This window comes from Odocoileus virginianus, chromosome 33 (assembly GCF_023699985.2).
Source record: "Odocoileus virginianus isolate 20LAN1187 ecotype Illinois chromosome 33, Ovbor_1.2, whole genome shotgun sequence".
Taxonomy (NCBI): Eukaryota; Metazoa; Chordata; class Mammalia; order Artiodactyla; family Cervidae; genus Odocoileus; species Odocoileus virginianus.
In genome coordinates this window covers 29,901,756-29,917,441 of record NC_069706.1, presented here as the reverse complement: position 1 = coordinate 29,917,441, position 15,686 = coordinate 29,901,756, and the positions used below count along the sequence as shown (strand labels likewise).

The following is a 15,686-nucleotide window of genomic DNA, read 5'->3' as shown; positions in this document are numbered from 1 at the left end:
GTTTTGCTTTGTTTTGTTTTGCACACCAGGTCTTAGTTGCAGCATGTGAGATCTTCGAACTTTATTGTGGCTGAGGGATTTTTTAAATTGCAGCATGCAGACTCTTAGTTGGAGCATGCAGGATCTAGTTCCTTGACTGGGGATAGAACCCGGGCCCCTGCATTGGAAGCATGGAGTCTTAGCCACTGGACCACCAGGGAAGTCCCATATGGGTTCTAGTTCTACTTTTCCTCCACCCAACTGTGATCTTCGAAACATCTGCAGTGAATGTTAGGTGAACACAGTGATACAGTAACTCCCTGGTTCCCACTGACAGTATTCATCCAGTTGCAAGCTCAGGAAAAAGGTCAAGTTTCCTCAATCATTCATTCATTCATTCGTGTATTCATTCAACAGTGTTTACAGAGACAGGCCCTGTCCTAGGTGCTGAGAGTCTAACGGCAAAAGACTCGATCTGACCTCATATAACTTACTGGAGAAGAGAGCTATGGAAGACCCATGTTTCACATCTAGTGTGAAGCCTACATACTATTATACATTCCTCCTAACACTGTGGTCTCATTTCTTTAAATATTTATTTTTATTTATTTATTTGGCTATACCAGGTCTTCATTGTGGCATAAGGGATCTTTAGCTGTGGTATGAGAACTCTTAGTTGCAGTACGTGGGATCTAGTTCCCTGACCAGGGATGGATCCTGGGCCCTCTGCATTGAGAGCTCAGAGTCTTTGTGACTAGCCCAACAGGGAAGTCCCTGTGGTCCCATTTTTCTCCCTTTGTGTTTCCACAGTTAAGTATATCGGGGTTGCCCAAAATACTCTTTAATATATATGTGAATGATTTTTTTTATTTAAGAAAAATATTATGCATACCATGCAACTTATACACATTCCTCTCCACTTGCATTTTTTTACTAAAAAATATATCTTGGAAATGACATGATATCAGTAAACACTTTATTTTGCATACAAGCAAGCATAAATGTATTTCTAAAAGTAAAATGTACATTCAGAATTTTGATAGCTATTACTAATTTGCTCTCCATAAACACTGTTCCAATTTGCTCTCCCCACCCCACCCTCCACAGTGCTGTCCAGCATCCTCCTGAATCCAGTATGGTATCAAATGCTTGATCTTTGCCCAACAGAGAGATAAGAAATCATATTTCATTTTAGTTTTCATCTGCATTTCTATTGTGAGTGCAGAATATGCTTGAACAGGATTAAAGAGTCATTTTGCTAAAAGCCTATTTATTGCTACCAAACACAATCTCTTTAAGAGACAAGGACTACAAACTCTCTAGGGGGAAAAAAAAAAGCAACAGCAGGCAGTATAAATCTGTTCTCAACCACTACTGTGAAGCAATTGACTGTGCTTTCCACCTTATAACCTGAGCATTCAAAAGCTGCTTTCGAGACCACAGCAGAGAAATCAACATGTGAGTGCTTGCTATACACAGGCACCAAGCTTTATATACTCTCATTTAATCCTCCTAACATTCTTAATCCATGAGGCTCTGAGAGGTTAAGTACCTGCTCAAATTCACATAGATTATAAATGGCAGAGGAGAAACTGAACCCAGATCTAAATTATGACATCCATATCTTACACACTACACCACATGGCCTCCTGCTATGTGAGGTGTTTGAAGCCCATCGGCCTGCATCCTGAGATTCATATGCTAAGAGGCTGTCTTCTGATTTTAATCATGACCCTGTAAGCAGGAATATACTATAGTATTACCTAGCTGTGGAGTCCCAATAAAGGTCTTGATAATATTTCTCATGATCCCAGCTTCCCTTAAGCTTTGTTGTTCAGTTGATAAGTTGTGTCAGACTCTTTGCAACCCCATAGACTGCAGCATGCCAGGCTTCCTTGTCCTTCACTGTCTCCTGGAGTTTGCTCAAACTCATGTCCACTGAGTCAGTGATGCCATTCAACCATCTCATCCTCTGTTGCCCTCTTCTCCTGCCCTCAATCTTTCCCAGCATCAGGGTCTTTTCCAATGAGCTGGTTCTTTGCATCAGATGGCCAAAGTACTGGAGCTTCAGCATTAGTTCTTCCAATGAATATTCAGGGTTGATTTCCTTTAGGATTGACTGGTTTGATCTCCTTGCAGTCCGAGGGATTCATAAGAATCTTCTCCAACACCACAGCTCAAAGCATCAATTCTTCAGTGCTCAACTTTCTTTACAGTCCAACTCTCACATCCATACATGACTACTGGAAAAACCATAGCTTTGACTACATGGACCTTTGTCAGCAAAGTAATGTCTCTTCTTTTCAATATGCTGCCTAGGTTTATCATAGCTTTTCTTCCAAGCATCTTTTAATTTTGTGGCTGCAGTCACCATCTGCAGTGATTTTGGAGCTCAAGAAAATAAAGTCTGTCACTATTTTCATTGTTTCCCCATCTATTTGCCATAAAGTGATGGGGCCAGATGTCATGACCTTAGTTTTTTAAACTGAGTTTTAAGCTAGCTTTTTCACTCTCCCCTTTCACCTCCATCAAGAGGCTCTTTAGCTCTTTCCTTTCTGCCATAAAGGTGGTGTTAGCTGCATATCGGAGGTTATTTACCCGCAACTTAAGACTCAGCACTGAATTAACTTGTAGAGTTATTGAAGATATCCAGCCATCAGCACCAGGAATCATGTAGATTTAAATACCTGTAAATAAGACCCAAAGAGTGGGTTGGAAACTGGCATATATATTGTAAAACTGCACCATTTAGTTCAGCAACGTGGTCCAGAGGATATTTTTTCGGTAGCATGACTCGTCTTGGGAATTGATACAATACCACAGTATATTGAGATATACAAATTTGACAACCAAAAGCTCCAACAATTATTCTAGCCAATGATATTTTATTACTTCACAGAGCTCTTTTTTTAATATTTACTTTTATTTATTTGGCTGTGCCAGGTCTTAGTTGAGGCACGTGGGATCATTGATCTTCATTGCAACATGTGGGATCTAATTCCCTAACCAAGGATCAAATCCAGGCCCCCTGCATAGGGAGCATGAAGTCTTAGCCACTGGACCACCAGGGAAGTCTCCATATCAGTGTTCTTAACACAAACATGGTTCAGAACAATAGGAAGGCAGCCTCTTATCCAGAAGCTGGGTAATAGCTGGAGATTAATTCAAGCAATCCCATCCCCTCCCACAGTCAAAAGTCAGTAAGAAGGAAAGTTCTCTTGAGAGAAAATACCTTTCAAAAAAATCTATTTCAGTGTGTTTCCAAGCAACCTACTCCCACACATGATGTTTCCTACAGGGGTGTTACTCAGGGTGGTCTGGGGACCATGTATTCCTGGGCCACAAGGAGATAATTATGGAAATCAGGAATAAGCATTCAGAACCTTTTGAAGGCAATTTGGCAGAGTAGTTTTATGTCTGTGAATCTAATAATAAAAAAATTGGGGCTTGTAACAAAATTTTATTAAAGCCATTAAAATGAAGAAGTGTTTCGACATGTGACCTGTGTTCACAGGACCAGGTCACAATTACTCAGGATAAGAAAGCCCAGGCATTTCATCACATAGTGAAGGATTCTCAGGAGCCCCTCCGTGGCCAGGAGTACATGACGCTGGGTGCCTTCATGGTGGATCAGCATAGCTGTGTACCACAATTCAAAAGGTGAAACCATCACTAGGATCACCATCACACAACTGCTGCAATCCAAAGTTGTATTTAAAATGTGGAAGGTGGCTTCTTTGGAGAGAAACTTCTACTTAACCATTTCAAGAGCGGGTAGAGCAAAGCCTCTGAGAAAATACTTGAAGAATTACATCACATACTCTAGAAATCTGTAGCCAAGACATTGGGATTGCCAAATTCCAGGGAGCTGTCAAGAATTCCTAAGAATATGCTAAGTGAAATAAGCCAGACACAAAAGGATAAATATGTGTGATCCCAGTTATATGAGGTACCCAAGACCAGGTAAACTCACAGGGATAGAAAAGTGGAATGGTGGTTGCCAGGGGTCAGAGGAAGAGGAGATGGGGAGTTAATATTTAATGGAGATAGACTTTCTGTTTGGGATGAAGAAAAAGTTCTGGAAGTGGATGGTGGTAATAATGGCATAACATTGTGAATGTACTTAATACCACTGGATTGTGTCCTTTAAAAAGGTAAAAATTATGAATTTTTATATATTTTACCATAATAAATAAGATTTCCCAATGTATTTTCTAAGCACTAATTGCTTGTTTTAAAAAACAAAACAAAATAGAATAGCTGTCAATAAAGCAGCCTCTTTCTGAGGCTGGATGAACACCAAAAATAAATTAGATAATTAAAGCATAACAGTCATCCCACTTGGATCTAGTTATCATACTTGAAAACTAGAAATATACCTTTTGCTCGTAGGGAAGGACTAGGGAATAAAAACTATGCTGTTTTTAAAAAGCAGTCAGGAATTCTACCTATAAGGTTTCTATTAAAACCTTAGGATTCTCTGTGTCATTTGACACTCCTAACCCTCCCATCTTATTGAAATCCGCACCCCCTCCCACAACAAGCAAAGTCTTTCTTATTGCCTATTGTCCAATCTGACTCAGCTGATCAGGTTATCTGGGTGAAACCACCAGCCTTCAAATGCAAACTTAGCAAAATACCCGGCACATAGCTCAAGAGGGTATCATTACATAAAGATGAATTCCATTTTTCATTTAGGATATATAAGTAAGAGTTCCCTTTGAGAGTCTCCAAACAATTTCTCAACAAATTCTTCCCCATAAATTTCAATGGTTTTATATTCTTCTGGGGCTCTTCCATCCCTCTGGTTCATTGTTAGACTAGATGTTTTGCAAGTACCCATTTGCCAGCATCTCCTTGTCTCTGTATATTTTCTTTTGGCAACTTCATCTGCCCCTCAACTTCAGCAAGCCTAGTCTTTCTCACTGAGATTCTGACCTTTATTTCCCTATAACCTTAAGCTTTTGACTGCCTGCTGGACAGTTCCACAATGATGTCCCACAAACACATCAAACTCAGCATGATCAAACAAGTACCATCTTATCTCCTAAACCTGATCCTCTTTCTACCCTAGACAAGTCTACAAATGCACCACTATCCTCCTCCTACCAACCCAAGCACAGAATCTCCCTGACTTCTATGATTCCCTCTAAGTTCCGCCCTCCCCACCTCTGGTTTCCCTTCCTTCAGTCCATCTGGCACATTCCCTGATAAAATCACCCCTTGACCCATCCAAAGTATCAGAAGCCAGAGTAATAGTTGATCATTCTCTCCAAGCACCAGACAGTTTCAAGGATCTGAAATCACCGCAAGCCAGAGATTAGTGAAAACACTGATACAAGAAGCTGGGAATTTCCCAGAATTCAATATTGGGCACCCAGAAGGTGGAGACACCCCACTTTTCTGCCAAACCTGAAGTCATTACCCCTATGACTTGTAAGGGGAGTGGCAATCACAATACATACTTCCAGCATTATGAGATGGAAGTCAGTACTAGTATCAGAAAAAACCTGGAGGAGAGAATTCCCTGGCAGTCCAGGCGTAAGGATTCTGGGCTTTCGCTGCCAAGGGCCCAGGTTCAACCCCTGGTCAGGGAACTAACATTTTGGTGCAGCCAAAAAAAAAAAAAAAAAAAAAAACAGAAAAGAAAGAAAAAGATGGAGGATAGGGGCAGGAGGATAGGCCCCTATTCCAAGATAGGAAAGGGGCAGCTATTCAATCTCATCACAAAAGGCATCATTTATATGCCAAGGACTATACTAGGGAGCTAGACACACAGAGAACCAAGCCATGATCTTTCAAGGAATTTCCAGCCCAAAGGAGAGACATAAAATTGCAACACAGAGTGAACTTGCTTCATTAGAGATACACATGGGACACTGGGTGGCAGAGAAAAGAACTCTCAACACTGCTGGGAGCTTGTGTAAAATGGTAGAGACTGCAGAAGACTTCACAGAGGGGGCTACCTCTGAGAGCTGAGCTGAGGTCTAGGATAAAGATAAGGGAAAAGTGCCTTAAGTTAGAAGGGTCCTTCCAGGAAGAGAAACCACATGGTCAGAGTTGTGAGGGTAGGAGGAGACATGGGTTCTTAGGAAATATCTAGTGTTACAGCCTGGCTGTGAAGAGCAGTGGCAGGAAATGATACCAGAGAGGCATTTGGTTCCATGATCATGCCAAACTTTCACATCAAGCAAATCCAGACTCTTGACCTTCTCCTGCAATCCAAGAAGCAAAAAGTACAAATTGCAAACAATTAGATGTGGATGTGGACTCACACATCATCTCCTCAGTCCTCTCATTTCTTAAGCCAGGAAGGGATTTACAGGCAGAGGATGCAACTTGCTCAAGGCCTTCGGATGCCTTGCACATTATACCTTCTCATGCAATAAAATCTCCCCACACAGAGTCTCTGGTAAGAGATAATGATGTAAAACAGACTCAGTGACATGTGGGGAGTAAGGATGCAACAAGGCACCTGCTCCAGGGCACCCCTCTTGAAAGCAAGCCTGAAGGAAGAAATAATCATGTTCAGAAAGAATAGACTGCATGCAGACTTAATGAGGAAAAATAAACACCTTTCAAAGGCAATCTGAATACTCCCCATGAGTCATCCAAGCCAGATGTGCCAAACCTCAGAATGTGCTAGCAGTGTTTAAGGTCCTAATAGCCTTAACCATCCATAAGATAAACAATTAGCCTTAGACGTAATCAGGAACAAATGGTCAAGTAAAAGCATATAACCTCTCATCGCAAAGGGTCATTCTTTTTTGTTTGTATGTTTCAGCAGCAGCAAAGGGAGTTCTCGGTGCTCTGTGAAGGTTTTAGATGTAAGAAACTTAGACTAATTAGATAGAGTTTGGGTACAGTCAAGCACGAACTTTGGATCTACACTGGAGCAAGGGTTGAATGACAGTTCATTCACTTAGTAAGGATGACTTTGAGCTGATAAGCCTCTCTAACTTGCTGGGCACACTTCCAGGCACAAAGTAAGTGCTCAGGTCTTCATGGGCTCCCTTTTCACCTGCCATGCCCCTGCAGGAGAGTGTTTGCCAAAACAGCCACAATAATCCCCCTTTCTGTGTCTACGTCCCTTCCCACATGAACTCAGGGTTTGCCAGGTGACTTGTTTTGACAGAGGTAACACAAGAAGAAGCCTGGAAAGTATTTGTGCATCGGAGTTTTCCCCTTTCTTCCTGGGATCTTCTAACCACCACCATATGAACAAGCAGGTTTCCCAGGTGGCTCAGCGGTAAAGAATCCGCCTGCCAGTGCAGAAGCTGTAGGAGATGCGGGTTCGATCCCTGGGTTGGGAAGATCCCCTAGAGAAGGAAATGGCAACCCACTCCAGTATTCTTGCCTGGAGAACCCCATGGACAGAGGAGCCTGGTGGGTTACAGTTCACAGGGTCCCAAAAGATTAGACATGACTGAAGCAACGGAGGATAGGGATCAAGTCTGGGTCCTGGAAACGGTGAGACATGTGGCCAAATCATCGTATTATCTCAGCTGACAATGAGCCGACCACCAAATACATGGGAACAGCCATCACAGACCATCCAGCCTCAGTCAGGCCAGCCGCCCTTCAGAAGCCCCACTCAGCCAAACCACGAATCACGAGAAATAACACATGTTGGTGGTCTTACACCTTTGCCTTTGGAGTGGTTTGATATACAAAAAAAGCTGAAAAATGCACCCCATAAGTGTTAGGAGCTCCTCGTTTATGATCTTATGTGTCTATTTACTCAACCTAGGACATGCACACATTCACATCCTGAATGAATTCATTCATAGTCCTGGTGAATTATAACTATGTACCCTGGCTCTCTAAGGCAATGTACACCTTTGGCCCAAAGAAAGAAGTTCTAAGAATAAAAAGTTTGATGACTTCTACAGAAAATCTTACATTCAGAGGGAGGTTCTGATCAAAGAAATGAGAAAAAGACATGAAGGCAAGCAGTAGACTTTTTTTTTCTTTTTTTAAGCATTCTCCTTTTATTTATCTTTTTCTTTTGGCCGAGTCTCACAGAATTGAGATCTTAGTTCCCAGACCAGGGATCAAACCCATGCCCCCTGCAGTGGAAGCGCAGAGTCTTAACCACTAGACCACCAGGGCAGTGCCAGTAATAGATTCTTGATTAAGGAAAATAGCATCAAACTCTGAAGGTCTCTCTTGCCTATGCAAATTTCATCTCACATATATGGAATATTCTAAATCCCTTCCCCAGTAGGGTGATGTCCTGGCAAAGGCATAAACATTAGAGTCACAAGGGTTGAATTCAAGTCCCTCTATGTCTCCAGTCCCTCTGTGTCCACTAGCAAGGCTCATAACTTCTTTCCTCATCCGTAAAATGAGGGACCACATTATTTCAAAATCATATTAGGTTCTGTAACTCCACGTCTCTTACATATAATTCCTAAACCTGCCAGTGTATCAATGTCACTTGGGAAGCTTTATAAATCCACAGCTCCCAGGCCTTCTTCCCACAAATCTGAAGAGAAATCTAGGAATATTATAGTTTTAGAAAACCCTGAAAGGTAGTTCTGATGCAGAGTTCCATTTGGAAGCTGAGCTACCCTACAGAAACTTCATCTGCTATTTAGTTTCATGTACCACCTACAGAAACATATTTTCCAATGGGAATATGTCTCCAACTTCATAAAAATGGCTAAAGGGAATTGAGGGTTTACTTTACATAAAGTCACCTTAGGGGCACTTTGCTGGAACACATCTATTGCTCAAATATGGAAATTATCTACAGAGTTTTTTATTTCAGTATCTTATAGTACCACTATTTTAAGCATGTGATTTGGTATAATCTTGGCAAAAATGCTTTCCATAGAAACTTATCTTAGTTTTTTTTAATAGAAATCAGAGAAAAAAACAATTATTTCATGTAAAAATATTTACAGCCACTACCCAGGGAAATACCTATACAGAACTGCAGGGTAAGATAAACCTCTGTGGCACAAACCAAGAGCTGGATAAAATGTACCATCTACACTGATGAAACTATTCAGCAAAGGAGACATAAAGAACAGGCTTATGCACACAGGGGCTGGGGTGGAGGTAAAAAAGAGAGGGTGGGACGAATGGAGAGAGCAGCATGTAAAACAGATAGCCATTGGTAATTTGCTTTTTAACTCAGAAAACTCAAACTGGGGCTCTGTGACAACCCAGGTGGGGCAGGAGGTGGAAGGGAGGCTCAAGAAGGGGACAAATGTGTACCTATGACTGATCCATGTTGAAGTATAGCAGAAACCAACACAATATTGTAATTATCCTTCAATTAACACTAAATAAGGGGGGGGAGTACCATCTACCCACAGATACACACTGTAGTTGCCTGCCAACCCTCACGCTTTTCTCATTAGCAGAACCTACCTATTTCCAGGCAGCAAATCAGGATGAGTCTAGGTCAGCTGTGGACAATCCTAGTATTTTCTTTGTCAAGATAATGATTTTTGCAGCCCCTCTTGCAGCTAGGAACAGCTATGTGATCTAGACTACACAATGAGATCTGAGAGCCAGTGAGTTTGTGGACTTCGCAGAAAAATTATTTTGCTCCTCAATAAAAAGATGCTCCTTTTTGTCAGTCAAATCCCTTCTTCCTTCAAGGAAGAAAGAAGGGGCTACAGCAGCCATATGGTGACCATGAGGCATTAAGGATGAGGCCCCACTGTTCATACACAGAGATGGTAAAATGGAAAATCAGAAAGAGCCTTGATGACATTTGGAAGCCACCACTCTAAGAATGGGCTTCCCTGGTGGCTCAGTGGTACAGAATCCTGCCAATGCAGGAGATGCAGGTTTGATCTCTGGGTTGGGAAGATCCCCTGGAGAAGGAAATGGGAACCCACTCCAGCATTCTTGCCTGGGAAATCCCATGGACAGAGGAATGTGGCACAGTACAGCCCATGGTGTCCCAAAGAGTCAGACACGACTTAGTGAGTAATAACAACAGTAGCAACTCTAACCACAGAACTCCTAACAGCAGACCTCTTGTGATGTGAGACAATGATCTTTGTTGTTCAAGCCACTGTGAGCCTCAGTTCTGAGTACTTGCAACATACGTCTTAACTCAACCAGTTTGTAGGCAGAGTGAAGAATAATCTATAGGAGGCAACTAGGTATATTTGGAGTCTAAATTCCATGCCATCACAGTGTAGGGAAATAGCGGTTACCAAGAAAGAGGTATTTCAATAACTGCTTAAGGTTGGTCAAAAGATGGAGGGAAAGGAGAGGGCAGTTGTAGTTTTTGAGGAGAAAATGAGAGAAAAGAAAGAGAAGGTTTCACATTTATCATCTGACACTACAGCAGGATAGTCCTGACGATGAAAATGTATGAGAATTCTTTTTTCAAAAACAGAAAAAAATCTAAGTCAAAAAATTTCAGGAGTCACCAGAACCCGCTTTCCACATTCAACAACGTTCACTGTTCTCACTCACTGCCCTTCCTGGAGGCTCTGTCTGTGATCATGTGTCCCACCAGTTGCTCCAGCCCAGAAGATGCTGCATCTCAGATCATGTGCACTCACTCTGGCACCGGGGCTGGCTCCTGGTTACTGGAGCCTGGGTCCCTTTGACTTCAGTGGTGCTCACTGCTAGTCAGTCTTTCGAGTCCCTGGGGATTCTGAAAGCCAATTCAGTAGAAGTTCTCACATCTGGAACTGGTTTCTGGGGAAGTATCAAGAAATGCAAGAGACAGGAACTTCCTTGGTGGTCCAGTGGCTGGGACCCCGTGTTCCCAATGCAGGGGTTCCATCCCTGGTCAGGGAACCAGTTCCCACACACCACAGCTAAAAGTTTGCATGCTACACCTAAGATCTTGATTGCCACAAATAAAGACCCAGTGCAGCCAAAAAAATAAATAATTATTTTTTTAAAAATGCAAGACACATACTATATCCTTTCTCTCTCCACTCTCATTCTCTCTAACACTTGAGGAAATTAAAAGAACCTCTTGGTGTATAGTACATTGGCACATCAAAGTCCCCAAAGGAAAATATTTGAATTTCTTCCATCTATTTTCCTCTCCTGTTCTTTATGCTTCTCGATGAGAAGAAAGGTAGAGCTTACATTTTATGTCAACACAAAAGGCCTCCGTTTGTGTGCATTACTTATTAAAGTATTCAGCGATTCGATGTCAAGGTATGTATTATACATACTTTTTTTTTTCCTAGGCCATTATCAGCTTTCTTACAACACTATTATTCTTCAGCCCAGCTAATGCTTCTGTCAAAGATTTAGCAACAAGCATGGAAAATGTCAAACAGTGGGGAAGCAACCTAGCTGTTTCCACAACCACACAAAAAGCATGAGTAGTCTTTTATGGAAAAGCAGCATAATTCGAATGGCGACGGATGTTTTATCAGGGGACAGAGTAGTGGGATGCTGTATTTGTTTTTCTCTGCACATCTGAGTCCATCTCCTCTGAATAGGTTTCCTTTCTTCCCTTACTTAATAAAATAGGGCCTGTGTTGTTATCGCTGCACCCTCTCCCCAGGTGGTATCTGGCTTGGAACACGACAGAAATCAGCCGAGAAAACTCAGTCCTGTTCTGTCTGCAGAGCAGTGTGATAAGATTTAAGGAGCACTAAAAGGCTCCTCTGGAGAAAAATATTTTCCCAACCTGCTTACCAGGGTGCCTGAAATTACAACCCTTCTGCTTTAAGGCACTGAGAGCCTCCATTAAAATGCAAATATGTTAGGTGAGTTATTTTATCAAACGATCACATCTTAGCTTGAATTAGTTTATGGCTTAATTCAAAATCCTGAAGGGATGGGACACAGTTTGGATGGGAGCAAAGATGCTGTGGTAGTGCAGGATTTATACCGTGCTGCCTAGGGAGCAGGCCCGGGTCAGCGGCACAAAGAGGAGGGCAGAATACAGTCTGCAGGCACCAACGATGAGGTCCAGAGTGAACACGCACAGGCGAAAGCTCTCAACAATCCTCGATGAGCAACAGGCTGGCCCACGGGGTCAAGAAGCCGCCATCCTCAAACTTCAAAAAGATAAACACGAGAGTCACTGTCACAGGGAAAGGATGTGTGGACACAGGCGGAGCGGGGGTCGAGGGGGGTAGGACTGGTCAGGAGATTGGGATCGACGTATATGCACGGCCATGTGTGAGACAGAGAGCTGGTGAGAACCCGCCGTATGGCTCGGGGAGCTGGCTCGGGGCTCTGAGAACCTCGAGGGCTGGGGTGAGGGGACTGGGGGAGGGAGGTCCCCGAGGAGGGGGTGTTATGTATACATACAGCTGACTCCCTTTGTTGTACAGAAACCAGCACAACCTTATAAAGCAACTATCAGTTCAGTTCAGTCGCTCAGCCGTGTCTGACTCTGCGACCCCACGAATTACAGCACGCCAGGCCTCCCTGTCCATCACCAACTCCCAAAGTTTACTCAAACTCATGTCCATTGAGTTGGTGATGCCATCCAACCATCTCATCCTCTGTCGTCCCCCTCTCCTTCTGCCCTCAATCTTTCCCAGCATCAGGGTCTTTTCAAATGAGTCAGTTCTTTGTATCAAGTGGCCAAAGTACTGGAATTTCAGCTTCAACATCAGTCCTTCCAATGAACACTCAGGACTGATCTCCTTTAGGATGGACTGTTTGGATCTCCTTGCAGTCCCAGGGACTCTCAAGAGTCTTCTCCAACACCACAGTTCAAAAGCATCAATTCCTCAGCGCTCAGCTTTCTTTATAGTCCAACTCTCACATGACCACTGGAAAAACCATAGCCTTGACTAAATGGACCTTTGTTGGCAAAAGCAACTACACCCCAATTCAAAACAGAAGAAGCGTCAGTGTGCAGATGGCTTCATTCCTCCCACTTGGACTGGCATTCTCGGTTGGATTTCCTTATCATTTCTTCCCTCTCTGAGTGTGCTCAGGCCTCCTACCCGCTCCCTCCCCAGGGGTTTCAGAGGCCGCATAAAGCCTATGGCAGATACTCCCTGTGCTCACCAATACTTCCATCTCTCCCTCATCTGGCCCCCTGGAAGTTCATCACAGCCATATGACCCCACTGTGGTCAATGAAACACAAGCAAAAATGGTTTGTGTCAGTTCCACGCAGGAGCACTTCAAAACTGAATCACGGTTTTCCCATGATCCCTTCTCTTGCCAGGGTAAATTCTGAAGCACAGTGAACTTAAGGAAAGATGCTACAAGGTCAAAGCAGCCAAGAATGGTGGACACAGAGGACAGCTACCTGCTGAGACCTGAAGATGACTATAATTAAGTAGGAATAGGTTCCTATTTTTTATACCACTGATATTCTGGTGTTATTACTTCAACAAAACCTAGCCTATCCTGGCTGATCCATACTCCACAAATAGCACCTCGGGAAATCCGATCTGACTTTCTCTATTAACATATATTCATTATTCAATAAATATTTATTGAGCACCTACTATGTCCCAGATAATATCATAGGTACTCAGGATTTAGTAATAACAGTAAAGTTACCAACAGCAAAGGACCAAGTAAAGTCCCTGGACTCATGAAGGTTATATTCTAGTCAAAGAAGATTATAAATAAGTTTGTTAGCAATAGGTTTGGCTGAACATAGCAGAAAACCCAAATAATACCAACTGAAGCAAATCAGAGGTCTAGTTTCCCTCACATGAAATAAGACTGCATGCGAAGTCATTTCATTCGTGTCTGACTCTTTGTGGCCCGATGGACTATAGCCCTCCAGGCTCCTCGCTCATGGGATTCTCCCAGCAAGAATGCTGGAGTAAGTTGCCATGCCCTCCTCCAGGGGATCTTCTTGACTCAGGGATCAACCCCACATTTCTTATGTCTCCTGCATCGGCGGATGGGTTCTTTACCACCAGCACCACCTGTCGTGTTGTTACGTTAGTTGCTCAGTTGTGTCTGACTCTTTGCAACCCCATGGACCGTAGCCCACCAGGCTCCTCTATCTATGGAATTCTCCAGGCAAGGATACTGGAGTGGGTTGCCATGCCCTCCTCCAGGAAAGTTCTCAACTACATGTTATTATTTATCATCTTCCTGCCTTATTCAGGTCAAAACTCACTCTCTCCTATAACCTCCCCTCCACACCCCAGCCTTCATTTATCTACTTTCTCAAACTCGCTTTTTATTTACTATTCATGACATATGAGTTGCATCTTAGAACAAGCCGTTCTGTTCTCTAATTGTTGGTATCACTCAATCTGGCACTTGAATCCACACTAATTACATGTATGCTAATATATAAAATCATGCCTTGTCCTAATTCTTCTTGCATGTGCCTTAACTCTTCTCTCCAACTATATATACTAGGAGACAACCCCCCCATATGCCAATTTATACCTCTCTCACATCTTCACACTAGAGCGGGTGGTGCTGGACACACAATAAAGATGCACTAGTACTAGGATCCTTTCATCGGGAGAACTCTAGAAATCCTGTGCATTGAGGACCCAAACAGAAGTGGAAACAAGCTTCAGAATTGGAACTGACATATAAATCTCTAGTTAAACCAACTTTTCTCTGGGCAGGACCTGTGCTATCCTGGGGAGAATACAGTCATGTATTAGCTTCTAAAAGGTCTCCAAAATATTTTAAGAAATAGTCTGATTTATTCAAGATTAAAACCCCCAACAGTAACCTGATCCTCAAGCCTCCTGGGCTAGCTGAGGTGCCTGGCTCTCAAAAGATATGGGCTCCTTCAGATCATTAGCCCAGGGCCTCTCCAGCTAGAGAGAGAAAAACTTTAAGCAGACCTGTAAGCCTGCAAAAAAGTTACCCTGCCCTGAACCCACTGTCCGTGGCTTTGGGGGATTCCCTAAGATGAAGAGGGCTTCCCAGGTGGCGCTAGTGGTGAAGAACCCACCTGCCAACACAGGAGACCTAAGAGACGTGGTTCAATCCCTGGGTCGGGAAGATCCTCTGGAGAAGGACACAGCAACCCACTCCAGCATTCCTGCCTGGAGAATCCCATGGACAGAGGAGCCTGGCGGGCTACAGTCCATGGGGTTGCAAAGAGTCAGACACGACTGAAGCACACACAGTAAGATGAAGAAATGGCCACACGAGAACCACTGGGAACACTACAGTGTAGAGCAGACTGGTTTGCCCATCAGGCAGCCTCTTGGCGCATCCTCTTCACACCGCTAACACTGCTGAGGCGCAGTAGAGACTGGGATGGAGAACCAGGGTCAGCAGCCAGACCGCCAGAATCCAACCCCCAGCTCGGCTGCTCACTGCCTGTGTGGCTTCGAGCTGCTTTACCCAATCTGTGCCTCTGTTTCTTCATCTGGAAAGTGGTACCTGTGACAGCCTCTGAGTCTTCTGGTGGTTATAAGTATTAAAAGGTTTTAACTTGTTATAGTGTTCAGAACAATGCCTGGTTGTAAACATTATGCAAGTGTTTGTTAAATAATTTTTAATTGTACTTATTTATTTATGTGTGTACATATGTATTCGCGTTGAACATTTCTAGTAAATTTCCAGGAACTGGGAAGACAAAGATGAACAGAACTTAGGCCTTCCTTTTGTGAAACTCAGTTTATTGAATAGATTTAACAGCTCTAGGAGAGATATTAGCAGAGTGCTGGGAAGCACAGAGGAGGGAGTGATTGACTCTGTTGGGGGGTGTAACAGGAAAGGCTACCCAAAGCTGGAATTTGAAACTGAGTAAGATGCAAGGCACATATAGAATAGTCCAGACAGCAGTGATGAAAAACGGTAAAA

General features: G+C 43.1%; 1 long non-coding RNA gene across 1 annotated transcript in view; it reads right to left on the bottom strand.

The window, feature by feature from the left end:
- Nucleotides 1–938: 938 nt before the first annotated feature.
- Nucleotides 939–15,686, bottom strand: part of LOC139032806 (uncharacterized) — a 41,516-nt gene continuing 26,768 nt past the window's right edge. The window contains exon 2 of the long non-coding RNA XR_011485423.1: nt 939–2,666. This is a non-coding gene — a long non-coding RNA (uncharacterized lncRNA). The remainder of the gene's footprint in view (nt 2,667–15,686) is intronic.